Here is a 16575-nt window from a genome sequence, read left to right as displayed (position 1 = left end):
AGGATTCTTAGAATCTTTATGAATACGGGCCCTGCAAATTAAGAAAACATCTTCATCAGTTTCACAACACATGTGTGCTCCAAATACTCAAAACACAACCAAATACAGAAACGCGCTGCAAATAGAAATGGAAATGTTTCCGGGGAAACCAATAAGTGACGGACCCGGCAGGGACGTTTTTTATTGCTCGTGAGCATCACCTATGTCCTAACGTTACTCCCTTAAAAGGGCACTTTGGAGGGAGCGGGGCACTTGTGTGCCATTATGTAGCCGTTTGGAACGGACTTGATGAAGGGAGCAACGAAAGCCAATGTAATTTCCTCATTATTTTCACCTGGGATGTTCCCATGACATCGCAGCGCCGTCTCATATTTGGACCTCTTAAATAGCCTACTGTCTATGATTTGGACCCTTCATTCTAACATTTCTTATGAAACTTATTTTAACATAACATGAATGTGTACAATGTAACTGATGTATATATTAATATCTTTCCCTCATGTTCTTTTTCTCTATCTTTTTTTCTTTAATTTATTTTACTCTTCAGCTTGTTATTTTCTGATTAGTATTCTTATGACATTGAACATATTATAAATAAATTTTTTATATTGTAGGCTATACAAAGTTGTATGTCATAAACGTGTAATCTCTGTATGTTTTGCAACAAAAATAAAATAATAAATAAAATAAAATAAAAGTAGAGCACGTCCCAGTCGGGTCCGTTACTTATTGGCTTCCCCGGAAACATTTCTGTTGTGTTCTGTCCTATTTGCAGCGCGTTTCTGTATTTGGTTGTGTTGTGAACTTTTGCAGCGCATTTCTGTATTTGGTTGTGTTGTGAGTATTTGGAGCACACATGTGTGAAACTGATGAAGATGTTTTCTTAATTTGCAGGTGTTTTTCTATTTGCATGTGTTTTCTTCAGTTGCAGCGCGTTGAGCTCTCTCAGCCACCGTATTATTGAGTTATTATAGAATTTTGTCTTGAACACATGTTCAGTTAAGTGATATTGTGATTTTATATCCAAGAAAAAGGGGGATGTCATGTATTAGGATTATACAAGTATCTAACACTAGAGGGCGCTGTTGCCCGTAAAGTGGGGGCAGTGGGAAAATCTTCAGTAAAGAAGTGAGAGTTCACGGAGTTGAAACCTAAAAGCGTGTGTCTGTGGGTCATTTCCTTTTTTGTGCATCCTCGTTTTCTTTTCTCGCTTCCTTTCCTCGCCTATCAGCTCCTCCACCTATAGGGAGAGAGGGAAGGCTGCAAGGATGGAATAGGAGGACAAAGGAATCGAATGAAAGCCTTTTTATACATTTTATTCACTTGATCACTCGAGCGTCACTTCACAGCGTCATCAGCCGCCGCTCTCGAAGGATCTGCCCTTATGTTGTTGAAGTTTGGTTATTAAATAAATTCATAATAAATAATAATAAAGTAAGATACCCTGTTGAAATATGTGGGATGTGGTTTATATAAACTGCAAAGGTAAAGTATAAATTAAAATTATTGTGACCGATATGAAGAGGGAGGAGAATTGATATGTGCATCAAGTTTAGTCGATAAAACTCTTCCGCAAAGGATACACCTGTGCATCCTCGCTCATAACTCCTCAGGAAGCTCCTCACTCCTCGATCCTCGCCTCCTCACGGTGCAGTTAGTGAACTGAGATGTCCTTCAGGATGGCTGAGCTCGATCGGTTTCCGGGTCATAGGATGGAGGACGGAGGAGCGAGGAAACGAGGAGGGATATTGAAAAGCACCCCGTGTGTTTAAAGGTGCTCTAAGCGATCCCGGGAGTCGTAACTTCTTCTTGACATTCGAATTGTTGTCAAACAAAACGGAGGCTAGCTAGACCCTCCCTCCTCCTCATCCCGTCTCCTCCCTCCTCCCCTCCCCTCCCTTCCGGCAAAAAGGAAAGTCAAAATCGCGTTTCCCAGTGAGCATAAACAACGGCGGCGGGGTAAACAAATTTAGTCAAAGTTGTCAATAGCCTATAAATGAACATTCAAATTCATAACAAACAGTGGGTGAAAACAGTCATTCACACAAATTGTCGCCCTACTGTGAATTTGCTTGATCATTTACAATAGAGATTGATCGCTGCTAGAAACATACATGTTGTATTCACCAAAGTTAACGCTGACTGCATAGTTCTAGCTAATTACATCCTTGTGTTGGTTTGGCGAACATGAACGTCAGTTTAGAAAGAAAAATGGATTTACCTGTTCTGCAAAAACAGAGCAACTGAATGTCAGATTGGAAGCCCTTCTGCCGGCGGAGTTCTCGCCACCTTTCGAGGGTTTTTCCGATGTAAATTCGGGACTTCACGCGTTTCTTATCCTTGTCCCTCTTCTTTGCAATTTGTTCATCGAAACGTCGTCTCTTTGGTCGTGTGTCGACCATAATTCAAACTTCCCTCTTCATGCTTCTCTCTCCTCCACACACCCCCTTCATGTGTACGCGCACTAACCCCCCAAACCCCACCCTCCAATACTTCTTGTCGGTGATTGGCTGGAACACTGTTTATTATGTTTCGTGGTGCGGGTGAGCCCAGTTTGTTTTTGTTGCCGTTTGTGGAGCCTGTGGTGTCTAGAGAGACCTCGTTTTTTTACAGTGTGTTCAGGAGACAGGCAGCTAGCGGATAGTGAGGAGATGTTTGCTGTATGTGACAAAAAATGTTTGGGCCTAAAAAACGCGTCGCATCACTTAGAGCACCTTTAATTAATTAAGGCAGGGATGTAACAGATGCTAATACCTTCCTCGTTAACATTTAGAAAAATAGCCAGAGAAAATTCTGTCAGCAGTTTACCCAACCTTGTGTTGTTTAAAAATCTGTATGACTTTCTTTGCGCTGTGAAAAATAAAAGGAGATAGGCTGGGTTTTTCCACACACAGAATATAGGACTGTCATGCTCCAAAAATAAAACAAAAGTATAAAATACTTCATAACTTAAACTCAAGCGGGAAGGAAGTCGACCGGAAGTTGAAGCCGGCCGCGTGCCACCATCTTGTAGCAGAACTTCACCTGCTGTTAGCATCCCATTGACTCCCATTCATTTTGGCGTCACTTTGACAGCGAATAACTTCACATCTGAGGCGTTTAAAGACTCCATGTCCATTATTTATTTCTAAAGAAACACGACAATGTATAAAATGCTCCATTACCTTGTAGCTTATGTTATGGCCCCGTAGAAGTAGTTTTTGTAAAAGTAGGCTAACGATTGCGTCATAACCACGCGACTCTCTGTCCCACAGTAGAGAGATTACCGTATGGACAGGAGGAGAAGCTCGCGGTCAATCGGGGAGACGTGGAGGCAAAGTGACAAAATAATTAATCAGAATACCTAGCAAAAGTTTATCCTGCTCCTAGTTCGTGGATACTTCCTACTCACGCTCTCCGTCTCTGCAAGATTCGGAAGGGAATGATTCAGATTTCTCATGCCACAGCCACTAGAAGACAGACGGGTTGCTCACGTCACATCTACGTCGTCAAGCTCGGTTTGAGTCTGCGCGTCAGGAACGGAAGTCCTAAAAAATCGCTAAAAATGGGCTTCACTTGCCTCAGTTGAGTTCAAATGAGATGGCTCTGTCCACTTCTTATACTGTCTATGCTTAAACTTTGTAACACTTCCCTCTAGCGGGATGTTGCTGTAATAGCATCAACAAACACAGATGTAATTCCTACTAAAGCCTATAAATGCACACACAGATACTAAATCCACCCCTTTTTTTTAGAACATTTAAAGGGGTCATATGATGCTATTTTCAACGATCATTATTTTGTGTATTGGGTTTAATACAGGGTGGGCCATTTATGTGGATACACCGTGGTGGCATGGGAGTGGTTGGTGATATTGAGGTCCTGTTTGTGGCACATTAGTATATGTCATGGTCACCACCCATCTTGAGGAGTTTGCCCCCTCACATGTACTGGTGTGCCACAAACGGGACTTTGGTGTCACCAGCCATTCCCATGTTGTTGCGGTGTATCCATATAAATGGCCCACCCTGTAGAACATGTAAACAAGCTTTAATGTTTTTCACATACTGTACATTATTGTAGCTCCTTTATGCCCAGTCATTCTAACAAGTGTCAGTTTCTACAAAGCCCCTGCTTCTAAAAACTGTAGTGTGCTCTGATTGGCCAGCTGACCCAGTGTGTTGTGATTGGCCGAACCATAATCGCAAGCTTCCTCTTCTAAAGCAATTATAAAGACAGTTAATAATGTCATCAGTTTTACTATATCAGTTCGAGTCGGATTCTGTAAACGCGGTTCAGTTTGAAAGCACAATGAGTGTGTGCTGCTTCAGCTCTACTTGAGCAGCCAGTGTGAAACTGAACACGAAGTGGATACTATGTTTTTAAACATAAATCATAAGAACGACAAACAATATGCGTTACTCTACACTGCACAAAACTCTGCATTTGAACAGTCAATAGCAAATACTTTAACAAATAATAAAGCATACTTACAGGCTCTGATTCAGAAGTGCCAGATTGCCCTAGCAAAGCTGGAATTATCCCTTTTTTTTTTAGAAATAGCCTTTGTGCACAGCCGGCCTTGTACTCTCCCAGGTTCAGGAAACTGTTTGCTGTAAAATATGCTGCACACACACACACAACCATTCAGGTTGTACTGTTCTGGAGAAGTGTTGTTAATAAATCTTAATCACCGATTCCTAATTGCTTCCTCTTTTGGAAGGCCAAATAAAGTGCTTTTGCTTTCGCATAGAAACACACAGCATCTAACGACATGGCGGCAACAACACTACTATGACAACTGAAGCCACACCTTCTTTCTTTGCATATGCATTTGGGTGGCATTATGCAAATATTTCCACCTAGTGCCATAGGTTGGTGAGGGAGAATTCGATCGAGGCACTTTGGGTGTGAGCACAAAATCTGCGGAAATGAGTAAAATTATGTGCAATACGTACAATCCCACAGCAAAATTCAAGCCCTGTAACACCAACAATATTCATCCGGAGCAAATGAAATGAGTGAGTGAGAAGAGGTGGGTTTGTGTGTCAACTTGCTGTTGGAGAGATGAGAGAGCGAGAAAGCACAGCTGATATAGTGTATCTGTATTCTGCAGGAAATTAGAATTGGAAAGCGTTTCAGATATTTCAGTATCGATATTTGTCGAAAAATATACATTTTTGACAACACTATATAGCACTTAGTTTTTTTTTTTTTTTTTGACACCTTTGTAAAAGACTACAATTGAAAAATGTGAATATGATATATAAAATTCAACTCACCAAAGTGACTAGTGGGAGTGACTGTGTTACACGGCACTGCTGAGATCCACACGCATTTGGCGGGTGTTCATCTCAAGCTCTATGAGTAGCAATACATTTACATTTACATTTACATTTATTCATTTAGCTGACGCTTCTATCCAAAGCGACTTACAATTGCTATATATGTCAGAGGTCACACGCCTCTGGAGCAACTAGGGGTTAAGTGTCTTGCTCAGGGACACATTGGTGTCTCACAGTGGATTCGAACCCGGGTCTCTCACACCAAAGGCATGTGTCTTATCCATTGCGCCACTACCACCCCTATAATATTCAATATTCAATTTGAAATGCAATATGTAAAATGGCAATGCATTTCGGTCACAGCCTATTCAGTTATCTTGTGTTGAAGATATTAAATATTTGGGATTAATTAATTTATGATTGTGAGTGACTCGTGTAAAAATGTTAATAGAATTGTTTATTGCCTCCCATCGCTGGTGTGTAGGAGCCATTTTTGGATGCATGTAATATTCTTTCACAAACCTAGAGAGCGCATAATATATTTATTTACATTTAATCATTTAGCAGACGCTTTTATCCAAAGCGACTTACAAATTAGGACTAATTTAAGCGAGTCATCATGAAGAGGCAAAAAACAACAACAACACAAGAAGTGCTCAAAATACGAAGTTCAGGTATTATTCAGAGTAGCATAAGCCTGATAAGTGATGTTTCAAAGGGAAGAACATCGTTTTTTTTTTTTTTATGAGGTTAAGTGCTCACGGAAGAGATGGGTTTTTAGCTGTCTTTTGAATGTTGTCAGGGATTCTGCAATCCGGATGAGGGTGGGGAGAGCGTTCCACCAGCATGGAACTGTGAATGAGAATGTTCTGGAAAGTGATTTTGTGGCTTTCTGTGATGGAACCACGAGACGTCGCTCGTTGACCGATCGTAGGTGTCTGGTAGGGATGTAGACTCGTAGGAGTGAGTGAAAGTAGGAGGGAGCTGAGCCTGTGATAGATCTGTAAGCAAGCGTCAGTGCCTTGAACTTGATGCGAGCAGCGAGAGGTAGCCAGTGCAGAGAGATGAACAGAGGAGTAACGTGGGCCCTCTTGGGCTCGTTGAAGACAAGACGAGCTGCAGCATTCTGGATCATCTGTAGGGGTTTGATTGCACATGCTGGAAGTCCAGCCAGAAGGGCATTGCAGTAGTCAAGCCTAGAGATGACCAGGGCCTGGACGAGAAGTTGTGTTGCATGCTCAGTTAGGAAAGGCCGGATCTTCCTGATGTTGTGCAGTGCAAACCTGCAAGATCGAGCTGTCTTTGAAATGTGGTCTGTGAAGGTCAGCTGGTCATCAAACGTTACTCCAAGATTTCTGACCGACCTTGATGGGGTGATTAATGATGATTCTAGCTGGATGGTGAAGTCGTGCTGTAGAGACGGATTGGCAGGGAGGACGAGAAGCTCATTTATATTGACAAGTCAAAAAAAGAACACATAATATCCATTCTAAAAAATATTAGATATTTATTTTTATTTAGATAGTGTATTAAATAGTTCTTCACATGAAAGACCCAAGACTGCAGATCAATGTGCTACTACATTTCTGTTTGATACGGTAGCAAATCAAATTTAATTGAATGTGGAGGATTTTAACTGTGACGAGATGACTGACAGGGCAGTTTAAACGGTGACAGGATGCACGTATAAGTGACAGAGCTGTCTGTTAAAGACGCAAATTATGATCAAGTAGTATGACCCAAAGCTTGCCTACTATTCTGTTACACACTCAAAAGTATTTTTCTTCACAAAACACTTACATACTTTTAAGGCATAGTATGTCTTGATAGTGTCATGATATTGAACTGACAACTTGATGATGAACTCAGAATCTCTTTTATTTAACATACACAGCAGATGTCGAACAAACTCACCGTCGTGACTGTCACACTATAACCTCGCCCCTGTTTCCCAGCAACCCTGGACCCTGCAGCTAACAGTCAATCACAAACTTGAACACATATCACCACACTCAATCAAAGGCTAGTTCTTACAAAGTAGAGCATGTACGCACATGCGCAGTCTTCAAAAACGGTGCTTTAAATCTCTAGACAAACTAAAAGTCTGACATTTTTATGTATTCTAATTTAAAGACACAGGTTGTACTGAATGTTAGCTTGCTTATTTTGCTCAAGATAATGATTTATTAAATCCACATGTCATGCAAACTAGAAACTCTTCTTCTAACCACAGGTGGAGAGCTGTCGTTCCAAACACACAACTTTGCAATGCTGTTTGCGAATGTTCGTTGGAACGATGGTTTCGGGAAACACAGACTCATTGAACTATGCTGATAACGATGGAACTTGCGAACATAGTTGGCTAACGATGCTTTTGGGAAATGCACCCCTGTTTGAGTTCTGCGCAATATAATCAGTTATTAAGTTGAAGTTTTTTTCTATTAAGTACAATGAACTTTAAGTTATGTTGAGTAATATGAACTCACGTTGTTTGGTAAATTTGACTTTTAGGTTAACAATGTGACTTTTAAGCATAAAGCTGCCTAGCATGTCCAGAAATCAGCCCTGGACAAAAACTCCAGCTTTGAGCGGGGAATGGATTCTAACTTAAACACTTCTGATTGGCCATTGCGTTCAAGAAATCAACAGATATGTCTGTGACTGGCTACATTGGTCCAAGATGCGAAAACACAAATAAAAACCTTTGACGCTCTCCAGAGCACACACAGATAGGCACTGGCTTGTTTGCCAAATCGCCAATATGCTATTATTACGGAGAAAACTGATCCTAGACCAGCAACTATGGGCAGCTTTTTCCTCTAAAAGCAACTAAGTGGTTTGAAAAATATTTTAACTCTAGTCTCAAGTCCTTGCCCAGCCTTACACACATTCCACCGATGACTATTTACCTTAGTTTATTGTTTGTGGCGAGCAGGACGTGCCGAGAGCCGAGGGCCTTGAGAATGGGACAAGGCCGGTGGCGGTCACAGAAGAGCACAACATTGTAAATAAGCTAGAATATATTGCATTATTTGAGTGTGACATAAGCTGCGACATTAACAAAAATGTATCTATTACCATGTATTGACTGTCTTCTGATTTGCTGCTCCTTTTTTTAAATGTGTGTTTTGTGTTTTCATTTTCGTTTAGCCAGAAAGATCTCTTGAATTCATACCTAACAGCTGTATACATCCCTCTGTCCCAATGCTTAAAGTTATATTAATAGTTTGGCAGAACTATTTGCTCAGATTAGCTTTCCAGATCTGCATTGTTTGTTACTCGTGTTCTGATTCCTGGAAATCGAACAGCCTTTCAAATCTGCCTTGTCACTCTGAACTCTGCAAGTTCCTGCAAATCACATGACTGAAAGGAAAAAAATGAAACTGAAAGGAAAAATAAAACTGAACTAATGAGCATCACCTGCGCGAGGCACCGGTCTCAAGTTTCTCACGGAGGAGCTTCAGAAGCATAAAAGTAGGAGCGACAACAGTGAAGGGGTCATGATTCCTGTCTTGTGTGAACTTATGTTATTTCCTGTTCTGTGCCATGTTTTGTAGTCCTTTGTAGATGTTCTTGTTGATTAGTCAATATGAGTTCATTTTTACTGCTGCTAGATCCTATGCTGGTCTGTCGTTCTGTAACACTGCAGGTTGAAGCAGGGAAGAATGCAGGATCTACTTGCAGCAGCTTTTATTTAAACAAACTCTAACAGTCATAAACTGGATCACAAGAAACAAGAACAGAACAACTGAACAGAACAACCAACATAACACAACAACGACAGACAAGGAACAGACTGAAACACAGGGCTTCAAAACACAGAACAGATCAGGGAAACGAGACACAGCTGGGACAAATGAACTCATAATGACTAATCAACAAGAAAAACTACAAAACTACAAAACTACAAAACATGGCACAGAACAGGAAATAACATAAGTCCACACAAGACAAGGGGCACACAAGACAGGAATCATGACAGAAGGATGAGAGAGGACCAGGCCTGGACTATTTTATGTTATGTTTGGTTTATATGTGTGTGGCAGTCGTCCGTGAGGACCTTCCGCTTTTACTTTAGTTTTGTATTTTATGATAAAGTGTTTAAAGGTTCGCCAGTTCCCGTCTTCTCCTTCCCTGAATAACAAACCTTGTTACATTGATCTTATTCTGTTTGTTTGTTTTATTTACTGAATTTTGTTTTTATGAAACTGGCGGCTGACAATGAATCACATTTAACAAATCTTAATTATCAAATTATTTTTATCCTATTGTAAAATGATGTAATTTGAGTGTAGGCGTTGAGGTCCACCCTATTTCAACAAGGTCCACTCACTTTAAATGTTTCCACAACGGTCGAACTAAGTTGTTAAATGGGACAGTCTAGTCGCTCTAGCCTTTTTTCTCATCGAAAGATGAAAGATTTCTCATCACCTAAAAACAAACAAATTGTATGTAATATGGATTATGTGGTCAGATTACAAAAATCAGGGCTGAGTTTCCCGATAACGTTGTCTCTTAGCGCGCTACGAAGACTCTTAAGGTATAACTTAACTAAAGGTATACCATTGCTAGGCGTGTTCCCCGAACTATACCTTAGAAAGCTGCTTAAGATATCCCTTCTTACGTGCGACGTTACCCGGTGCTGTCCGTGGCGATGCTGCTGAACTGGTTGATATCGATGACTCGAGAATCAATTATTCTCTCGTGCAGGAGCTGCTTCACTGCATTATGTGAGAAAGCGGTGTTCTTTATAAAAAGAAGCACTTCAGAAATAGTTGAAATTGCATTTTTTAGGACTCATGGGATATTATAAAAAAAATAATCCAAACTATAATAGCCTATAATAGCCAAGCCTACATATTTTAAAATTGTATCATATATTGCTGCCATAATAACCATTTCAAATTTTTAAGTGCTTTCTTCTCTTTCCCATTTTTGTTTGCTGAGGTGGAGCTGCGATGAAATATTGTTCTTGTATTACTGTATCTTGTATCTATTCTTGTATCTAATAATATTACTGAAATGCTGGAAAGTATTTACAAGAACACTATTTCATCGCAGCTCCACCTCAGCGAACAAAAATGGGAAAGAGATGAAAGCACGTAAACATTTTTAAATGATTATTGTGGCAGCAATATATTATACAATTTTAAAATATGTAGGCTATAGCCTATAATTATAGGCTATTATAGTTTGGATAATTTTTTTATAATATCCCATGAGTCCTAATAAATGCCATTTCAACTATTTCTGAAGTGCTTCTTTTTATAAAGAACACCGCTTTCTCACATAATGCAGTGAAGCAGCTCCTGCACGAGAGAATAATTGATTCTCGAGTCATCGATATCAACCAGTTCAGCAGCATCGCCACGGACAGCACCGGGTAACGTCGCACGTCAGAAGGGATATCTTAAGCAGCTTCCTAAGGTATAGTTCAGGGAACACGCGTAGTAATGGTATACCTTTAGTTAAGTTATACCTTAAGAGTCTTCGTAGCGCGCTAAACACATTCTATTTTCAGAAGAACAACATAACGCTTGGTATTTTAATGTTACATAACATGAAACTGGCAAGAGCTTTTTTCAGTCACTGCATTCTTTTCCCTCTGATTATCCCCAAAACCTCACATCTCTTTCCAGGTTTGTTTTCACGCAGATGCTTTACAATTGACTTGTTAATACCCATAAGCAGTGTTTGTTTCTAAAGGAGGTAAATACAATATTTATTGCATGTAAAAAAAAGAAGACAGAAATCACTTATAAATTATTTTAATTAGTGTCTAAATATAGGTCTACTTTAAAAAGAGATTCTGGGTCCCCTTGCAAATAAAAATGAAACCACATGTAAGCTGTGAGGCTGACAGTAGATTTATGAAGTCTTACAGAATTACCAGGACTTCCTCTGTAGAAAAGTGTAGAACACCCATAAATCTTTATATTTATTTACGGGCCGCATTATGGCCAGTTCAGTTGTGATTGTCTGGATATAAGTTAAATGGTTAGCCTTAAAAAAAAAAAATAATAAAAAATTTTTTGTGTGTGTGTGTGTGTGTGTGTGTGTGTGTGTGTGTGTGTGTGTGTGTGTGTGTGTGTGTGTGTGTTTGTGTGTGTGTGTGTGTGAATCAAATCCATTAAAAGTAATGCTTTAGGTTTCTGCCATTACAGCTGTGGCGGTTACATAAGAGCACAGCATTGTAAATAAGCTAGAATATATTGCATTCTGTGAGTGTGACATAAACTGCAACATTAACAAACATGTATCTATTAAGATGTTTTGACAATCTTCTTATTTGCTTCTTCTCCTTTTTTAAATTGTGTATTCATTTTCATTTAACCAGACAGATCGCTTGAATTCATACCTAACAGCTTTATACATCCCTCTGTCCCAATGCTTAAAGTTATTTTAATAGTTTGGCAGAACTGACCAACTGAAGATCAAAGTGGAGGATGATGGGAAATTGGACAGCCTTCCAGATATGCCTTGTCACTCTGAACTCTGCAAGTTCCTGAAAATCACATGACTGCAAGGAAAAATGAAACTGAAAGGAAAAATGAAAATGAAAGGAAAAATGAAACTGAAAGTGGAAAGTCTTCAAAATACTGTTATTGTTAATTTTACGGAAATAGCCAGTTTTGCACTTTAATCCTTCACTATAATAGGGACTTATGGGGACGTTATGTTCTTCTAATGTAATTATCTTTTTTTTTTAACTAAGATCACACCACCCTCCCCTCTGTTGGCTCCCCTCTCTGGACCCTTCCCCTATAAGAGAGAGGGGCTCCAGCTGGTCCTCCTCATACCCTTCAGGCATCAGAGAATCATTTCAAATTCAGGGTAAGTATCTGTTTCTTTTCAGATGTATTACTGATTTATATTCATGTCTGCTTGTGATATTCAGTGTTCGGATATTCTGTAAACAATCAGTGGAGAAATGGCAGTGTGTGATTTGGGGAAAGAATTAAGGACTGATTTGAATGAGACATTTTCACGTTTCACTGATGAAATTTAAATTAGACCAGGTTCAATAATAAACATGAAGAATGGATTTAAGATGAACTGCTTTTTATCATCTTTTTTGATGTTTTGGTATGTTGTATTTTAGAAGTATAAGCTTACATTTACAAATAGGCTCCAGGAAGAGGGTTGAGAACCACTGAAATAAATCAGTTAATCAAGAGTGCATCAATACTTCAATACTTTTTCCCTAAGAATGTCTTTGTTAACAAAACAATATATATTTTTAGAGAGACGTATAATATGTTGTAGCAACTCATAATGTAATAACTGCACATAATTTAAAAAACTGCACAAAATGTAGTATTACATTTATTTATTACATAAAGTATTACATTACATATTACATACATTACTGTAACAAAATGTTCATAATGTAATAATTTGATCAAAACGTAATACAATCTTGAGCTCATAATGTAATAACAGTTTTTACATTATGAGAAATTTAGTACATTAAACTCACCAAAAACATAATTTTTTCATAATTGTAGTAGCTTTTAAAACATAAAAAAAAAAAATTGTATTCCATTATAGTACATTTCTGTCAGGACCACTATCGTCAAATACGATTGACTATTAGCATACAGTTAGGATTGGCGGTATGGTTCTGTTCTGGGCAAGAAGTCCCTGCGCATCCATGCAGCCTAGCATACGCATATTGTATAGGGGAGAGCGGGGCACAACCTAACGCTTTTTGACTTTCTCATTTTGTGTAAATCTACTTATGGTTCAGAGTATTTATTTTTTCCCACATTAATTTCCCACGTGTCTACTACAATTATGTGGTTTTGTTTTATTAATACAGTATATACTTTTTTCTTGACATACCCCGAAAGAATGGAAGTGAAATGTGACAACATGCCCCATAGGTGGGGTACATTGTAACATGTGTGGGGCACATTGTAACATAACATTTGACAGCTTAAAATGTTATCTGATCTAATAAAAAATATATACAAAACAAACTAAAATATTTTCTAAATAAAATACAATTAAAAAACTTTCATATAAAATAATGGCAATTTTTTATAATTAAATATAAACAAATTTTTGAGTTTTGACTCTGAACACATGAAAACACACCTATACAACATAGTTCAAAACAAATAAATAATTAGTCATTTCTGAACATTGACTCTCAGTCTTTATTCACCTTTTTCTCACGTTTTCCTAATAAAATTAATAAAAGTATAGAATATAATAGCATATTTATAATAGGGGCACATTGTAACGCAGTGTTACAACATGCCCCGCCTGTCACGATACACACTCGGGAAAGAAGGGAAGATCCAAGGATGCGGTAAGACTGTTTTATTTAGGGAAAATCCAAAATCGTACACAGTCCAGGCAGGGGTCAAAACCAAGGTAGCAATCCAACATAAACAAGAACAAACAAACAAACAGGTCTAACAACAGTACTCAGAAGTGGTGTGATATTTACAAGGACTCCGTGACACATACTAAAACAGACAGGGTTATATACACAGGGAAATGACAATGCTAATGGGGAACAGGCTGAGTGCAATGATCAGTGATAAGGGACAGCTGAGTGCAATGAGGAAACAAGGATCGTGGGGAATGTAGTTCAAGAATGTGACAGACACCGTGGGGAAGGAGGACATCTAGTGGTGACCCAGGGAACACAAACCAGACACTGTGACACCGCCTGCACAACTGGGATTTAAACCCAGCTAGTGTCTTCTGCTAGTTAGCAAAGCATTAAATAACTATCTCAACTGTTAAATAACATCTTGGAGATTAAAATAATATCAGATTTGTCTTATTTTAAATAAACACAAAAAATTTAGATGAAAAATTAACTTAAGTAAGAAATTTACTTTTGCTATGGTTTAATAAATGTCTATGGATATCTTCCAAAAAATAAAAATAATTTTTGGGGATTTTTTTTTTTCTATATAGTGTTGATATGGCAACTAGTAAATACACAAAGTTTCGTCATCCAAGCATGTGCGGAAGTATTTAAAACAAGCGTGTTACAACTAGCCCCGCGTTAAGTTGTGCCCCGTGCTCCCCTATCACAGAACTATTGCTAAAACGAGTGTAGTTTGGCAGGGGAAACATAAAGCAATGGCGCCGACTAGCGACAACAAAATCTGATACAACAAGCATGTTATATAACCATAGGACTAGTATTAAGACTAGTGTAGTCTGGTCAGGGGAGTCATATGCAGTGCGCAGCTAAGCAATGAAGTACAGTGTGCTTCCTCATTCATGAAAATGATTTCTGCTCCCGTCGTACTGAATTCCATTGGTTTTGGAGGTGAAGATGACGACTCCCATGATTCCACACTCCTTCACAGGACCATCAAGCTACGATGTTGTTAGTGTTGAATAACAGATCTCTGTGGTGAACGGTGAAAGTATGTTACTGATAATATAGATTAGCTTTAGCCACAAGCATGTGCTACTTTAACACTTCATGTTGCAATAATCGGATAGAATCAAGAACGAGCATTTTCCCAATGCAACCAGAGAAGCCTAGAACAAGTGCGGCGAATCTCGTGTTCAAGTTCACAAACGTGAATTAATCTGAGGTGAAATCCTTGTGGGGAACGAATTCCTCTCGCCAAATTCCCGACTGCACGATTCCTTGTGAGATGATGTGGTTTGCCTGCCAAATTTCGCCTTATAGTTGGCTCCTTAAATAAACACGATAGCGTCATGATAATACTGAAAGTCAGCTGATGCGAGTTGACTAACGTGAAATGCCAGAACTGACGCTACGCTTAATTTTTAAAAATGTATACAGTATGTGAGAAGTAGAAGTAGAAGTCATGGCAGGTCAAGGTACTTTTTTATTTTCTCCTGTTGGAGAAATTTGTCTTAGATGAGAGAACTGCTGCAACATCAACCCACCAAAAACATCCATCATTCAAACATTAATATTCACTCCACATTAAGCATTCTTCCCTAAACTAAATAAAAATAATATTATTAAATAAATAAAATAAAAACATAAACACTATTAGTTCATAAATCCCCTAAAAAGCATGCAACTCCTGTATTTATATTACCTCTAATCCGCCAACAGTACATGCAGTTATATCACCACCTTACTGGAGTTGCTTATTAATCAGGGCTGGGTTTCCCGAAACCTCCTTAACGCTACGTCGTTCTTAAGTTACACCTTAAGCTGTACCTTATTGTTAATACGCGTTTCCCGCACTATGTCACTATATCACCAAAAATCCGCTATCTCAAAATCAAACTCCTCTCACAAAAACCCACAAGGTCAATATGCGTTGATTTCACTTTTATACAGATGTGCGATTGTGTGGTCTGTTCCCGACCGTGTCAATCAAACTCTGATTCGGCGGACCACACCTGATGAAACACTTAGTGAAACACTTCGAGGCTTCATTTGGCCATAGTCACGTGACATGGGTGTTTTGAATCACGCTTCGGATCAGTGTTTCGAAACATCTGCGCTTCGGGATCTCGCAAAGCTTCGGAACGACTGTTTCGCGTCAGCCATCCCTAGTAACGGCTGGAACAAATAAATCGCATGAAATCGCAATAACCTACAATAATTAAGACATTGCTCCTGCAATGCAGGACAAGGATGAAGGTGGGGGTGGATGGGAACAAAATAGTAAGGGAAAGAACAGGAAAAAGAGAAACAAAACTAGTGATTCACAAGAGTCAAATGGAGGGAGAGATCAGCAGGTAAAGGTAATGAGAAGAAGCAGTATCCAGTTGGAAGAGTATAAAGTGATTTTTAAGTTGAAGGAAGGGCAGTCTGGGTTTAGTTCTCTCAACCCAATTAGGCTTGCTGGGGCATTGAAGGAAGAGTTGGGTGATATCCTGAATGCAAGAATTTTGGCTGATGGGAAACTGCTTGTATTTTGCAAGTCTGTGGCTCAGATGAACAAAGCTGTTTCACTGGATGCGATAGGGAAGAGGCGAGTAGAAGGATTTATTCCAGGGAGCAAGGAGGGCTTGAAAGGGGTGATTTATGGGGTTTCTCTGGAGGTTTCCATGGTTGAGCTGATGAGGGGTATAGAGGGGGCGAGGATTGATGAGGCTACACGATTTAAAGTTTTTTTGTGATGGAGCTAAGCGGGATTCATTAACTGTGGTGCTATCTTTTCAGGAAAGAGCCTTGCCAGAACGAGTGTTCCTAGGGTGTTTGTCATTTAAAGTGCATCCATACAGAAGGCCACCTTTGAGGTGCTTTAAATGTCAGAGGTATGGGCATATTGCGGCTGCTTGTAGAGCATGAGTTGTAGACTTGTAGAGGTGAGCATGAGTTCTCTAAGTGCAAGGAGAAGGT

At 39.2% G+C, this 16575-nt stretch overlaps 2 protein-coding genes across 3 annotated transcripts in view; both read left to right on the top strand.

Moving 5' to 3' along the window:
- LOC309489858 (up-regulator of cell proliferation-like) overlaps positions 1 to 16575 on the top strand; it is a 257487-nt gene that overhangs the window by 148097 nt on the left and 92815 nt on the right. The window contains exon 1 of one of the 2 annotated variants that reach the window (XM_082158772.1): positions 12064 to 12098. The exons of the other annotated variant lie outside the window; for it this stretch is intronic. The gene's annotated coding sequence lies outside the window, so the exon portion shown is untranslated. Of the gene's footprint in view, positions 1 to 12063; positions 12099 to 16575 lie in introns of those variants that run through there. 2 annotated transcript variants of the gene reach the window in all.
- LOC309489860 (up-regulator of cell proliferation-like) overlaps positions 1 to 16575 on the top strand; it is a 96990-nt gene that overhangs the window by 68139 nt on the left and 12276 nt on the right. The window lies entirely within an intron of this gene.

This window comes from Leuciscus leuciscus (assembly GCF_965113295.1).
Source record: "Leuciscus leuciscus genome assembly, chromosome: 24".
Lineage (NCBI taxonomy): Eukaryota > Metazoa > Chordata > Actinopteri > Cypriniformes > Leuciscidae > Leuciscus > Leuciscus leuciscus.
Note: the sequence above shows the minus strand (reverse complement) of the source record. Positions and strands in the feature narration are given on the sequence as shown.